Below are 15,067 nucleotides of genomic sequence, written 5' to 3'. Positions count from 1 at the left end.
TCTTGGTCTCACTGAGATATTGTTCTCTTGGTGCTAATGTTGGAGGAACCATAACTTTGCTTAGGGGAAGATTGAAAAAGCTTGATTATTTAGAGCATCTTGCAGACTAGGAAGGAAGAAGCACAAATACGGAACCCTCAAAACAGATCAAAGATAGCAATGAAGATCATTGAGACACAACAACTCAGAATGTTCCTGGGTATGAGAGTCTGCTGATTTATAATCATATGGGTGGTTGATTCCTGAATGTATTTGACATGAATACTTCCCTGGTTCAGTGGGAGCAAAAGTTTTTCCTCTGCTCAGGATTTCCATGGGTTTACGGCAATCAATCGGAATCTGGATTATAATGAAGGCAAGGAAAGTCAGAGAGATGTCGGAGACAGTACTGGTTGGCTCTTTGAGTTTTACTACGTACTATGGGAATCGCTCAATCGTGGCTTGTTGCTGTGTAGCACCTGAGTGTGGTCATTGAAGGTTTTTTTCTACATGTGACTTCCTCTACTCTGATGTCAGGTATTTCAGCTATAGTCACATTCAAGGTATGTTTTCCTTTGCGGTACAGATTTAGACTTCATAGTATACTAACTATGTCGTTTAATTTTCAGTTTTCTGAAAATTGTAATTGTATGCAATCTGTACTTTTTCATTATTTGACTAAGCGTTGCCAAAGTGATGCTTTGAGAGTGATGAAAGAAATTTAATGAGAATAAGTGATGATTGTAGTAGTCTATGTAACTTATATCGTTTCCATGTGTCGCCAAAGTGATACTTGGGAGATGATAAAAGCTACATATTTTGTTATGAAAGGACTATGTAAACTTGCGTTTCAGATTTTGTTCGTATGATGATACCCAAAGGTTAATCATACATGTAACGTCTGTAATGTAGCAAGATGATCTATTTATACATAGTAAATGATAGGTCGAAGACCCAAAGTTTAAAAATCCCTTGAGTATTATGTATAAGCTGATTAGTCTTGTTTTTTTGTTTGGACTTGGTATATCACAAGTTTACCCAAAGGTGAAGTTGTGGTTGTAGTCTGGAATCAAAATTTTGCTATCATGAAGTTTCAATGATGATTGTTAGTTCTGATTTATAGTTATATGAAGTTTCATATGCTAGTATTGTTAATATCATTCATATGGAATACATGCTATTTGTTTCGTCTGTATGTGTACAATTGTTTGACTGATAATAAGCATGTATGTTTTAGTTTGATGGTGATTCATTTCAGATAACTTTAGAGTGAATAATTCATACTAGGAATAATCTTTGAAATGAATCATATTCCATACATTGTTTTTGATGCGTGTAAAAGTTTTTACTTAGCAATTTCAGATTCTTGTATCATGGGTTCACCCAAAGGTGAATTTTTGATGGTATTGAATTGTTCTAAAGTTTAAATGTGTATGGTTTTAAACTCTGGATATTGTGACAGGGGTTATGCCATCTTTCGGTAGAGATGATTACTACCTTGACAATATAGTTCATATCATCTAAACAGTGATGGTTATTGTTGTTGAAAGCAATTCATACTATCTGTACAAATAGTGATAAAGTATAAATAATGGCAGAGCTCTAAAGAACAGTGGGAGTATGATAATTTTGTTTCTTATCATTTACACTTGTTCATGTTGTTTATATTTTATTGAGAACACTACAGAAAGTCGGCATAACTCATACTGAGTACAAGAAGTCGACATAGCTCATATTGAGCACAGAAAGTCTCTTGGGAGACATCTCATAAAGAATCTGAGCTCGCTGCAGTCTCTTAATTGAGGCATTAGCAGATCTCTTTTGTAGATCATTTACTGTAGTCTCTTAACTGAGATATTGGTATAGATCATTTGCTGTAGTCTCTTAACAGAAACATTGGCAGATCTCTCAGTTGAGATCATAAAGAACTTGCGGTAGTCTTTTAACAGAGACATTGGCAGATCTCAGTTAAGATCGAGACATTTACTGTAATCTCTTAATTAAGATATTGGTGTAGATTTCTTCGGAGATCATTAAGAATTTATTTTACTGTATAGTCTCTTAATTGAGACATTGGTGTAAATTCTAAGTTAAGATAATAAAGAGTAGAGATATAAACAATTATTTTGAGACTAAAGAAGTTTTTTGATTAAGACCTAAAGAAGTCTCTCGAATGAGATACAATCTCAATTGTAATAATAAAGATAAAGAAGTCTCTTAAATGAGACATTGGCAGATCTTTTGAGATCATGGGAAAATCTCTAGCATCGGATATAATGATCTCAGTTATGATTATGAGGAAGTCCCTTAATTGAGACGAACGATCTCTTCAGAAATCATCTAGAATACTCAATTTTGAAGTATACAAATCTTTGTTATAAAGATCAGTTAAATGCATAAAGTTTAGCTCAGAATTGTTGTACGTCTTAGTTTTCTGATTATGGAAATGGTGTATGCATCTCCTAAATGGTGTGTAGGTCTTCATAGTCGATTGCTAACGTACTTTTATCTTGAGCCTGCAGCTTTCAGTAAAGAATTTGTCGCTAACCAAAGTGGGAGATGTTGGAATTTGTGTTGGTTTAGCAACAAATCAGGCTTAGCTAAGTTAATCTATGACTAATTCTAATCTAAACTGGATTAAGTATATGCCAGATTAAGGAAAGATTAGAGTTATATACAGGAATTAGATTAGCTTAATGTTAGTTGAGGTGTCATGTTGACTAAGCATGACTCACCTAGTGAGGTGTCATCCAACTAATGATGGACAAGTTGGATGACACATAACTATCAAGTGATGACTAAGCCCTATTCTAGCCTCTTTCATATATATCCAGAATTTTGTGATTAGCCATTAATCTAGTAAGAGGAAATTGAAGTAGAAGCTAAGTCAATGAACCCTTAATTACTTGATGTTTTTCTTTCTTACTTCTATACTTGTATGGAATTGTGTATTATGTTATGCTGCTATTGAGGATGCCTTATTCAGAAACGTAAAGAGTACAAGTTGTATTGATACATATTTATCATACCTAAATCAGAAATCCCTCTTATGATATTCATGTACCTAAATCAGAACATACCAGATGTTTAGAATGGAAAGAATGCCTTGTTTATGGTGGTTTAATTTGTAAGATATGCTAATACTAGGGCTATGAATGTTTTCAGCATAAGGGTAATTTTATAGTCATATTTAAGCGTAATAAACGATGATTATGTGGCTGAAATTCCAGCAATAACCAGCCAGGATGTAGAGAACGTAATAGAAGCAAACCAGCAAGTGAGTCATAAAACAAAGATCAATGGTTACATCAGCAGTAACCTTATTTGGTTAATGCTTCTAAGTTTCTTGGGTATGTTGCGGAGTTTCAACCTGTAGAAATAACATATGAACAATATATGACATACTGCCAAAATTTCAGTATGAAAACAATATATGACATATTGCACGTACCACTACTTCCACGGGATTCTATTTTATTTATACTGCCGAAATTTCAATATGAAACATTCAGGTCACTGGTGTCATCACCCGATGACTTTACCACTGTACTACAGTGACGTCGGACTAATCGTACTGATGTTGATGATAGAATAAAATATACCACTAGGCAGCTGGCCGTGACAATTGTAACATGTAACGATAAGTCATGTGAAATTGTTTGATAAGAATCAATGTAATAAAAAAAGGTGGTATTTATCTCCTTGATCAAAGAGTCAATGAGTGGACAGAATTTACCGAAAATGGTAATCCAGCGGTCCTTATCGTCCTGATTGGGTTTGACTTGGACGGCTACGAATGATAGGTTGTGTTTTTTTTTCAAATTCCCAAATTCACGAAACAACAATTCCTGCCGAAGGTGTATATGTTCGTCTCTCTGAAGAATAGATATGAGAAGAAGATACATTAATTCTAGGCTTTGTTCTTTTAATCCTTATTGAGAAACCTAACACTAATCTTTTTCTCCTCTTTTCTCTTTAACCTTGTGTCGATCTCAAACTCTGTAAAGAAGTAGTTATTTCAAGGAGGATTAATCTATAGCTGGTTCTAATGGGGATTGTCGAATCCAGAATCTGATGTATCTGATCGTAATAATGTTGAGAAATATGTTTACTTCTTCATGGAAATTTCAGATGAAACTGAAGCAGGAATCGGAGCGGAAATTGATATGGGTTTGTCGAGATAAGGGTTATTGACAACTGAGATTGATGATTAAGCCAAAATAATTGAAAATTTTCAGAATCTAGGGTTTGGTTTTGGGAAGAGCAGCTGAGGCTGTGTCTGAATCGGTAAGAATGAGAATGGGTTAATTGAAGATGGGCGTTTGAGAGTTCTTGGATGATGATAAGAGTTGGGTTGAGCTCGATTTTCAACCAGATGAAGAAATCAATCGAGAAAAAATATTCCAGGTTCAAATATTTCTCTATTTTTTTTCCCTATCAATTTCAATTGAATTTCGATTTCAAAATTACTTATACATTCAAAAATCATGTGTTTTATAGGTTTGTCGTAGTGAAGATACCATTATTATTATGCATCTTCGAAGGTTTTTGATAGTTATTGATGTCTAATAGACAAAGGTAATCTTCTCTGCAATTCAATTCTGTAACATACTACTCAATATCGACACATTATTATTCATAATCTTATTGACAATTCTGTAACATACTACTCAATTCTGTAATATGCAGGCACAGTTGGCCAATTAGTAAAACATTGTTGGATGCAAGCCTATGGAGTAAATTTAACGAGATGGTGGGGTTATTGTTTATGATATGTTAAGGTAATAATACTACTTATCTTTTGGCATTACTCAATGTTGAAAATTCTCTAGGACTGTAGAAAGTTATTGTTTTGCTTGACAACACAGGTAAATACCTATTGTTCATATTACTTTTGTTCTTTGTTGTTGAATATTTAGGGGGTGATTTAAGATGCGAAGTCGAATAAGAAAGGAGATGAAGAGGATTACCAGAAAAAGGTAAACATAAACATATTGAAATCCTATTATTCTATCACTAGAGTTTTCTTTGTTTCTCTTGATTTTCATCGTTTTATATTGATGTTTTCCTCATATTTTAGTTGTAATGTTATAGAATCAGTTGTATTACTTCACAGTCCCAAACTAAAATCTTAATCCTAAACCAGATTTCCTTATTAAAATTTCCAGGTTAAGCTTCCTCCACTCTAGATTCTCTCCTCTGAACCTCATACGAACCTAGATGATAATTCCAATGGAACTTCTTAATCGAAACCCTCGAATTCGAATTCAAGAACCTACTAACCGCTCAAAATATACGTAAGGGGAGGTTACTGCCATTGAATTGACAGCGAGAGAAAGTAAGCTTAAAAGAGAAAATAAGTCAGTGAAGAAACCCCTTAATCTTATTCTCTCTTTTATTATAATCTAGGGTAAATTCTCAGGGGTAGTAAAGAAAGAATCAGGTCATTAGTAGAGGGCAGTAAAGAAAACCATTAATCAAAAAGGGAAAATAAACTTGCTGCTACATTAATGTCTAGAAAGTAGATTTACATTGTCTAGAAAGAAACTGTTGATTGATTAATTATTAGGCGTAAGTTTTGCAAAAGGTACCTCAAGGAGCTTATCAGGTTATGAGTGATCCAACAGAAAGAGAAGCTTATGATGGGAATGTGAAGCATTGTATGTCTACGTACCTTAAGAGAATTTTCATCTGTATATAATTTAAAATATGAGTGGTGTTTCTATCTTACTGTTGTGAATATATCCACCATTTATAAAAATTATGCATGTCCCAGTATTTGGACTGCGATGGAAAAGCGTTGAAACAGGTGCCATTTTATTATGTTTGGATAACAGAGTTTTATCTCAATGCTGCTCGTATTCTTCCCTTTAACAGTAATCAATGTTCCATCATTTTCTCCTCCAGTTTATCTTGCGTCCAAGCACAAATTGATCAATAGTATCAAACAGAGGTAATTTTCACTAATTTTCCCATGTTAGAATTTGCATTGAATGTTAACAATAATTTTGTTGGTTAAGTTTTCTTCATGTCCAGTTTTCCCATGTTAACTGTGATGTCACTTCAAATGGCAGTCAAAGCGAAATATTTACCATCTGCTATATAAATGTTAACCATATCTGGGGAGATAACGAAGTTTGATAACCACATCGACATTTATAAGTTTATTCAAGACCTGCACTTTTTTGTTCCCAGTGGTGACAATGAGAATGAACTTAAATGAGCTACTAGATTTCGAGTATTCCGTAATGTAGTTGCACTCCTTCTCAGGTATCGAGACCGACCCTCACCTTTTAGGTACATCTCTTTTGATTTGTTGATTTGGTGCTGAATGCTAAGATTAAACGTGATAGTAAATAGACAACCTGCTCGGCCCATTTTCTCAAGAACAATCTAGATAAAGCAATCGAAATCTTGATGTTACCTTTTTATGCATACCCTTATTTTATTGAAGGATGTTGCATACCCTTCATCCTCAACAAGAAGTATAACAGAAATTCATCTCTTTTGTAGGGATTGATGGGTGATTTGACAACCATTAAAGTGACCATAATCATTTGATGAAGATGAATTTTCAAGCAAACTTGTTATATGTACAGAAACTGAATGCCGCTCAATTAGTTCCACAGTAAACGCTTCAGCTGGATATCGGTACCGGAGAGGGCTCAGTTGGACGTGTTTATCAACATCAATTTAATGACGAGAAGGTATATTTATCTCCTTGGTTCAGAAGATGGTCTCCCGGTCTTCTTACTGTTGATATTCTATTCTTAGTCATGCCGATAGAATATGACTATAGATAGTTTTCCAGATAATACGCTGGTGCTTCCAACCAGTGTAGAACGAACCTGCTATCTATCTGAGTAAACCTTTCATTGTGGTCTAACTGCATAATTTTTATGAATCTTTTGAATCTAATAATTTTTCTGCTTGCATACTTATGTGTTCATGTAAGAAGTGCCTCTTTTTTGATTTTTCTGTGTACGTGAATACAAAGAGCATATGTTTCCTGTAAGTAGTTTTGGTGGCAGCCAAAAATTATGCAATTGGCGAATGTGTCAAATTTGTTTGCATTAAAATGCAAGAGCATGGGTAAATAATGCAGGCATTTGTAGTAGTCGAGGATCGACCAAGCGTTCTCAAAAAGAAGGAAACACAATAAAGGTAAGCTATGATAGATTCTCAAAATATCGGGCGCCTTCTTATTCTTCCTCTTGCAGTTATAACTATGATAGAATATCTCAGCAAGAAGAATAAGGGTGGGATAGGTTAGCAATATTTTGAACCGTATGAGTTGGATAGTTGGTTCATGTGAACAGCCACAGAGAGATGTCAGTAATGCAGTTGACAATCTTATTAAACAGGTATCTTGCGATAATTGGAGAATAACGATATAACTAAAAGTAATGATGCCAGGTTGGCCTACAGATGGTTGGTATCATCCTGGTCGTTTTTGTTCTTTGTCGGGCTCAATGGTTTGTTGACGGACAAACAACATTCCATGCAATTGCATCAGCCACCGAGGAAGCAACGTCAGTGGTTAGGTTTCTCTTCTTGAAGTTGATTAGAATATGAAGGGATTCAGATTTTATGTATCATTCAGATTATATGTATCATATTCTATATACGGGGTATATGTTGTATTTTATAGAGAGGAGATTCGCTAGACAATTCATGAGAAAATTTCATGAAATGGAAATTTTTATGGATTTTTTTTGTTTCCATCTATATTCCAGATATAAAGTTATTAACCTTCTTAAAGCTTTACCCCAGTGTAGGATGTTAATCTCAAAAAGAGACAAAAAGAGACCTAAACTTGAGACAAGAGGCCTAAGACCATGACACTAGAAACATCACAAAAAGAGACTAAACTTGAGAGTGTTTATGTGCAGATGTTAATATTTATACGATCTCCATTTGTCTTTGTTCATTCTTCCTAATATAATCAGATTTCTTAATGAAACTTAATTTCCCAGACTCCCGACTAAAAACAACTGACCTTAATGATAATTTTCAAAATAATATAAGGGTCACAGACCCCGGATACCATGACATGAATATCTAAACAACATGACCGGCTGACTAAATTTGATCAGGCCAGCAAGACACCATGATCTTCCTTATAGGTTTCACCCTCTAGATTTCAACCTAATCACCACGCCTAATTTTAAAGTGGTGGCTATATTTAACTCTAGAAATTCTAATCCACGACCGGGGCCGGCCAGATATTACCCCCTCTTTCTGAATTTTTCCACTTCACAGCGATCATTTTCCTCTTCTCCTCTCTGAAATCACTTCCAAATACAAATTTTTATAATTTTTGTTTGATTTCTGAATCTATTAGTTTCAAATGGTTCGATTATTATTATTTTTAGCAGTATTTCTCGCTTTTGAATTTCGTATATGATATCTAGGACTTTTGATTCTTTGTTTTAGGGTTTTTGAATTTCGCTTATGGAGTTTCTGTTGTTTATGGGTTCTATTAAGATTATGTTGCAATTTAGGATATTGGGTTTAGGAAAAGTTTCAGGAGATGATGTTCCTCCTCTTCCACCATTTGAAACTGTAATTTTAACTGCAACATCGGCCCCACTTCTATTTGATTCCTTCCGAAGTAACTCAGTTACATATTTTTTTTTGCTACCAGGAATTAGATGGTTAGAAATTTCTGCTTCTTAGATATTTTGGTTTGTTTTTTCAATTTTAAGTTGAATCTGGATGTGGATATAAGCTTCTTTGTTTGTAATAGTAGGAAGTGGCAATCCAATGGTGCAAGTGATTTCAATTGAGCTATTCGGTGCACCTATTTATCATCTACAATTCTTATATGTTTGCATCCATAAGCTTCTCATTTTAGCTTATTAGCTTTATCCATTTGACAGGTATCAGAAGCCTTTGGGAGAAGAAACTGAAGTTCAATTATTGTTCCCACCGGAAGTGCATGCAATGAAGGGTGGGGTGGGGTAACCTACAAGGTTTTTACGGTATCCGGTACCCAATCAGGTAGTTCATATAAGTTCTTCCCAACGATGTTCTATGCATACCCCATTCGTGTAACTACTAGCTCAATCTGATGTATATAAAATGTATTCATTCGGCTTTTACTGGAGATGTGTTATGAGTGCGGAAAAGGAAAAGATACCACTTGAATAAAATGAACTTTGTTAGTTTTTGTCTATTTGATGTTTGTTTCCCTTGCACACAAGTATAGTTAGACATATAATATATATACTAATTGAATTCAGTTATAAAATTTAAACATGCATAATCCAGTTTTAATTGATACAACATCTGTGAATTATATGTGTTTCAGAGATCCTGTATAATACAGTGTTATGCTTCCCTCTAAAAAAGTTGGGTGGTGCAGCTCGATAAATGTCTCGATCTTCCAGTTTGGTAAGGATCCTATTTTCGAATATGTATTAGATTCATTTAATGGAGTATGAGATTTCTCTGATTTATATGTTCCTGCATTACAAAACAAGTACAACATCTAACTGCATGGATGGTTCTCTATTAAGCTTTTTAGTGGTATGAATTTGTTAGGCTTTTACTTTTATTGTTCTTTTTGCAATATCTAGCATGGTTGATGGAAGGTAGGAACAATATTCTATTCAAGAGAATGATGGAATTGATCATGCTTGCAAAATAAGGCATAACTTGGTTGTTAATCTTTGTTGAGATCACATCATGTCGTTGAAAACTTGAATTTCATATCGCTTAATCAATTGGAAAAAAAAGGTGTTTCTATCTGGTGTTGTTATTGGATCAATGTATGATTTTAACCAACTCATTTGTTGTTTGCTTTCTATTTGGATCACTTTTCCCGACTGGAAAAAATGTGACAATAACCTTGCTAACTGTTTGCCTCATTAATCTATAATGAAAAAATAAGATGGCGAATTAAATTGAGTTGCGTCTTATTAGCTTCGTCCTTAACAGATCCTGTAAAATCGGAAGTAGAGCAAGTAATTTCATTCCTTAAACAGTACGAATACTTAATTGGTATCGGTTAAGATGAGCAAGTAATTGTATTCCTTAAGCAGCTCAATGCATTGAGGTAATGATACTTAGTCCAATAACACTTGGTATCTTTTTGAATTTCAAAGTTAATCCCAAGTAGGGTGAGGGATACACTAAAAAGAGTTTGTACGGTAGAGTTACTTCTCATTTTAATTTATAAACTACGGTTAGTCTTTTTTTTTCCTGCCCAATGGGCAGTGGTACACAATTTATAAAGAATACGAGATTTAGTTTAAGCTTTAATAAGATGATTATGATATTCTAAAAGTGAATCGCACTGCAGTGAATTAACACTGAAGGTTTCAGAGAAAATGGGACAAACTGTGCATGTGGTGTCCCTAATTATGCAGTCAAGCTCTTTTAACACGTTGAATTTTAATTATATTCCTCTCTAAGCAAGATTTTATATGGAACTCTGTTTTCGTTATTAATATTTCCTTCCATTTTCTAACCATTCCTTATTGTGACAGGAAATTTTATGGCTTTATTTATTGTCAACAACCTAGCAATGTCATGAAAATCCTTTAAGTGTATCTTCATATTAGCATGTGTAAGTCTAGATTTATTCTTATAGAATTTTATTTTTACCATAATCTAAGATATCAAAATAATTTAGAAAGTTGTAAAAAAAATTCTGAGCAGACATTTTTGTTTTATTACGATGAATTTTTGTCCGTTGCAGGTGTCTGGGAGTTTCGGTTTCATCATTTAACTTTCCCTTCAACGTTGCAGCCGAATGAACAGCAACAAAAGCATCGGACAGTTTGGAGGTCATGATGCTTTACCTTACACCGCCATGCGTAAAAAGAAAAGAAGCTATGCAGCCAGACTTTACCCCTGTTTTTCTGGTTCATACCTTGGATCCACCTACTGTATATAATTTTAACTGGACAATAATCTTTTTTTACTGCATGCCCTTTATTAAAGTGAGGCTACCGTTACCTATATGTCCGCCGATGAATTTTAACCTCTCACGAGAAGTAAAAGTATAGATGACTATGTGCAAAATACTCAAATTTTAAAAGTATAACTTATAAGAAACTTATAAATGTTTTATTTTAGTCTCATGCCAGTACACTCAATAGTCAGTATCATGTTGTATGGTTTAGTGTTACTGCTATAAACTATCTCCTTTAGTAACGACACTGGAAAGTTTTACGTTTTCTATCTTTTAGTAAAGCGGTAGGTATGAGTCGTGGGGTGCTCTGTTATCTGTGTGGGTACATATTCTTTTTAGGATCTTCATTACTCCATAAGTCCATGTCCCATGCATGGTGATTAGTTAATCTTTGTAGAGTCACTCTCACTGTCTGTCTCTTTCTTTTCACTTACATGATGGAGTTTTATCATTCAATGGTCAAAAAGATTCGACTAATCGCCTCTCTAAACAGGTTTCACCTAAACACTTTTACATGTATATTCTCTCTAGAATCTCAACATAGATTTTTAATAATTTTTGCTTGATTCTTAATTTTTTTTTCTCTTACACGGATTGATTTTACTGTTCATATTAATTTCCAAGAATATATAATCTGTAGCAGAATTGTTGAAATATTGGTGGGAATTTATGAGCAAGTCAATTAGAAGCGAAAATGACTTTGATAGTAGTAGCTTCTCAAGGTGAAGAACTATCTGTTTATTTTCCCTGTCTCTATGGGTAAATGCCTTTCTGTTATAGCATGCAATTAGAATTGTTATCTTATATATCTTTCTAAGGATCACGTTTTTGTAATTGTCGAGCATGTGTTCATATATCAGATCTATTACTGGCGTGATTTCTTTATTTGTCTATTTGACATCATGGATCACCCACAAGCTTTTATAGCTACATTTAGTCATTCCTTTGTTATTTCTTAGGGATTCCGAGCCATAGTATTCCAATTTATAAGTAGATTAATTAATTCAAGTCTTTATGTTCGTCCACTGAAATGAGATGTTCTTAGGCATTTGAAAATTGAGTTTATTTAATTACATTGCACAACATTCCAGTGCACATGTAGAAGATGAGCGTGCAAGTTTACATGTATCATCTCTCTGGGCTAAAGTATAATTTTGTGGTTTGGGTATAGACATGTTCTTATTGTGTTATTGATATCCATATGTAACGTAATATTGATTACTGTTTGACTTGCCAGGTATTCCGATCATCTGCACAGAAAGCACGCAAGATATGAGATCACAACAGTGTAAGGAGAAAGAGGGAGGTCAAGGAGAACGACGATCTAAGAACCAGGTGATTTATTGCTTCTAACCCGTAGGATTTTCTCTGATTAGATGACTGGGTTCACTTAAAATAAAAAGAATAACGTTGGTTACATGCACTTTATGATATCCACACCTCTAGCTTTTTTGGCCAAAGCAAGAATTGAACATATTTAAATCAAGTCCTACCTCTCTGTCTATAAAAATCAAACCATTCATATCCACGAAATTATCGATTTAACCAAGAAAGATATAGGATGTATAATATATTTGTATTATGTTTCTGCATCTTCTCTTATAGTATTTTCAGCTTCCATTATTTAGTCTATCAGGGAAACCAGCAGTTACATCACCATCCACAGTTGATATTTCATCCTACCATACTCAGGATGCTCTGCAGCAGGTGTGTTGGACGAGTAGATTAATTAGTCTGGAGAAGTAGTATATGGTGAAATTTGCAATAGTCGAGCAAGGGTCTCTTTTCCAAATGTATGAAGAGCAATGGGTTTAGTACTATGATTTTTTAATTTAATATTTGAACTAAACTGTGGGTGTTAATCCTGAAATATTCTGTTTACGGCTGTATTAGAAACAACAGAATTCACAACAAGCATGATGAAATGTGATGTTTGAAAGAAGTATATGCCATGCACTGATTTACAGTGTCAAAACTGGATTCTTCTGTTATTATTGTTTACAATGTGAATTTTGCAGTCTATGTTCTTAACAGAATTTTCATGCGTCTAATGCAGAATCTCAAACCTAAACGGATACTCACATGCTATTATTTGATTCCCAAACGTAAACGGATACTCACGTGCAATTCAAAAAATACGTCTGATGGTATTGTCTCGGACTATCCGGTAAGAATCTGAATAACTATTTTGTGGAATCTGTACTCTTCACAGACCCACCCAGGGATATAAGAATAGTTTTTTTTATTGTAGATCAATGTACTGATGAATCTCACCATAACGCTAGCATGGATCCTGCAGATTTAAGGGTTCATCCTACACTAAAATGTAACTTCACATTTAAACTATTTCTTGGCTTTGTACTTTCTTATATTTGTCCATGTATGTCTGGTATTAACTGTATGTATGCCACTGAATATTTTGCATCAGATGATTCAGATTAATCGTGCGGAATTTTGGACGATGAAGACGAATTCAGGGCTGCAAACTGGATGATAGAAATCGAAAGGGTAAGGCTCCAAAATGGTTTTCAATACACGGGAAACTTCGTCATAAGACTGGAGTGTTCGATAAGAAAATCTTCAAATATATTTTAGAAATTAATACATGATTGGATAATTGATTATGGTGATTTTCAATCCTTAGCTAAAATTCTATACACTTGTTGATGGTGGATTTTCATTGAAGGCTAAAATTGTAAAAGCCCAAAAACTATGCGCTAACATCCTGCAAAGGATAAAGCCACTGATAAATTGGAGAATACTTCTTCACTATAAACTTATAGCATTACCAATTAATGCATGACCAGCCTTGTATTTCTTGTACTGCTCCACTCTTATTATTAGTGCGACATGACGACTGAGTGTTGCTCTCAGCAGAGCAACACGAATCTCCAAGCATTAAATAAGGAGGCACGTATGAAATACCCGTACAGGCTATAACTCTCGGAGTGTTATACTAGCCCGATTGAGCATCTGGACTGTCCATATCATTCTCAGAATCAATCACGACCATCCAATTTCACCAGCATGATTGGATGGCTTAGATCAAATCCATAACCCTCAAGCAGGTATTGGAATGTTCAACACCGGACCAATGCAGACCCAGCATGGTCGGACTCCCCAAAAGGGTATCATGGCTTGACAATTCGTCCAGCCAAAGCAGCGTGGACGAGAAACCCTAAATTAGGATTTGCAGCACATTACATGTGTCGCAAATCAGTCTCAACCATCCATCTTCGCAAGCATAAATGGAGGGTGTACATAGACTCAAAGGGTCCAGAGCATGTCAATACAAACACCGAGGGCCTTCCTACATACATGACCGATCGGTCAGGACCAAACATGGATGGTCGTCCCAATTCGTGCGCCCAAACAAGGCATGACGCACGGCTGGCAAAACCCTAATTAGGGTTTTCGATCACGAGCGTCCATTTTCACCTGATCGAACGAAGGGTCTAGGAGTCGATTAGGCAGGTCCAGTGAGTATCAACACGATCACTGTGGGCCCACATATCTCCACACCCAATCGTCCAAGGCATATCATGCCTGGTCGTCTCGATTCGCACGCCCAAACTAGGCGTGGTCACACCTCCCAATTGCAAACTAATCTCGACCACTCAACTTTGACGGACAAATTGAGTGGCTCTGATCACGTTTCTATGGGGTATTAAGGTATGGACATGTACAACAGCCTGCCGTATGTATACCAGACTAATCACCCAGGACCGACCAAGCTTGGTCGTCTCGAAACGCGCGCCCGAAGTTGGCATGACGCGCGGCTTTTGCGGCACCAGATTTCTGTCGCAAATCGATGTCAACCACTCAAATTCGCCGAACAAATTGAGTGGCTTAGATCACACTTTCACGAGACAATGAGGTATGGGCGCCACACCGGCATGCCGTCCGCACGCATGCACGATCGGCCCGGCCAAAATTGCGTCCCAAGCTTGGTTTCGACCAAGATGAAGAGTGATGCTTGCGCACCTCTTCATAAACCCTAATTCCACTAACGGTCGCAGATGAGTGTCTCAAAGATCATCTCGTCCGTTCAACTTCACCTGCTTGGTTATACAACCCCGGTCAGGAGTTAATTGGTCAATGACGTGTCGTGGTGATTATCATCCGCCACTTTACCACACCATGTGGTCGGCCAAGTCAGGACTTGCT

The 15,067-nt window shown here is 35.6% G+C and overlaps 1 long non-coding RNA gene across 13 annotated transcripts; it reads left to right on the top strand.

The window, feature by feature from the left end:
- Positions 1-3,837: 3,837 nt before the first annotated feature.
- On the top strand, positions 3,838-7,703 carry LOC113274998. 13 transcript variants are annotated; one of them, XR_003323372.1, is made up of 8 exons: positions 3,838-4,386; positions 4,480-4,557; positions 4,669-4,760; positions 4,899-4,958; positions 5,756-5,788; positions 5,887-5,932; positions 6,054-6,249; positions 6,493-7,703. It is a non-coding gene; the product is annotated as an uncharacterized LOC113274998 (long non-coding RNA). The 13 variants fall into 13 exon arrangements; XR_003323371.1 differs by having other exon boundaries at positions 5,148-5,788; XR_003323376.1 differs by having other exon boundaries at positions 5,148-5,932; positions 6,493-6,686; positions 7,085-7,703.
- Positions 7,704-15,067: the final 7,364 nt, after the last annotated feature.

The sequence above is a fragment of the Papaver somniferum genome, chromosome 4, assembly GCF_003573695.1.
Source record: "Papaver somniferum cultivar HN1 chromosome 4, ASM357369v1, whole genome shotgun sequence".
NCBI lineage: Eukaryota > Viridiplantae > Streptophyta > Magnoliopsida > Ranunculales > Papaveraceae > Papaver > Papaver somniferum.
Note: the sequence above shows the minus strand (reverse complement) of the source record. Positions and strands in the feature narration are given on the sequence as shown.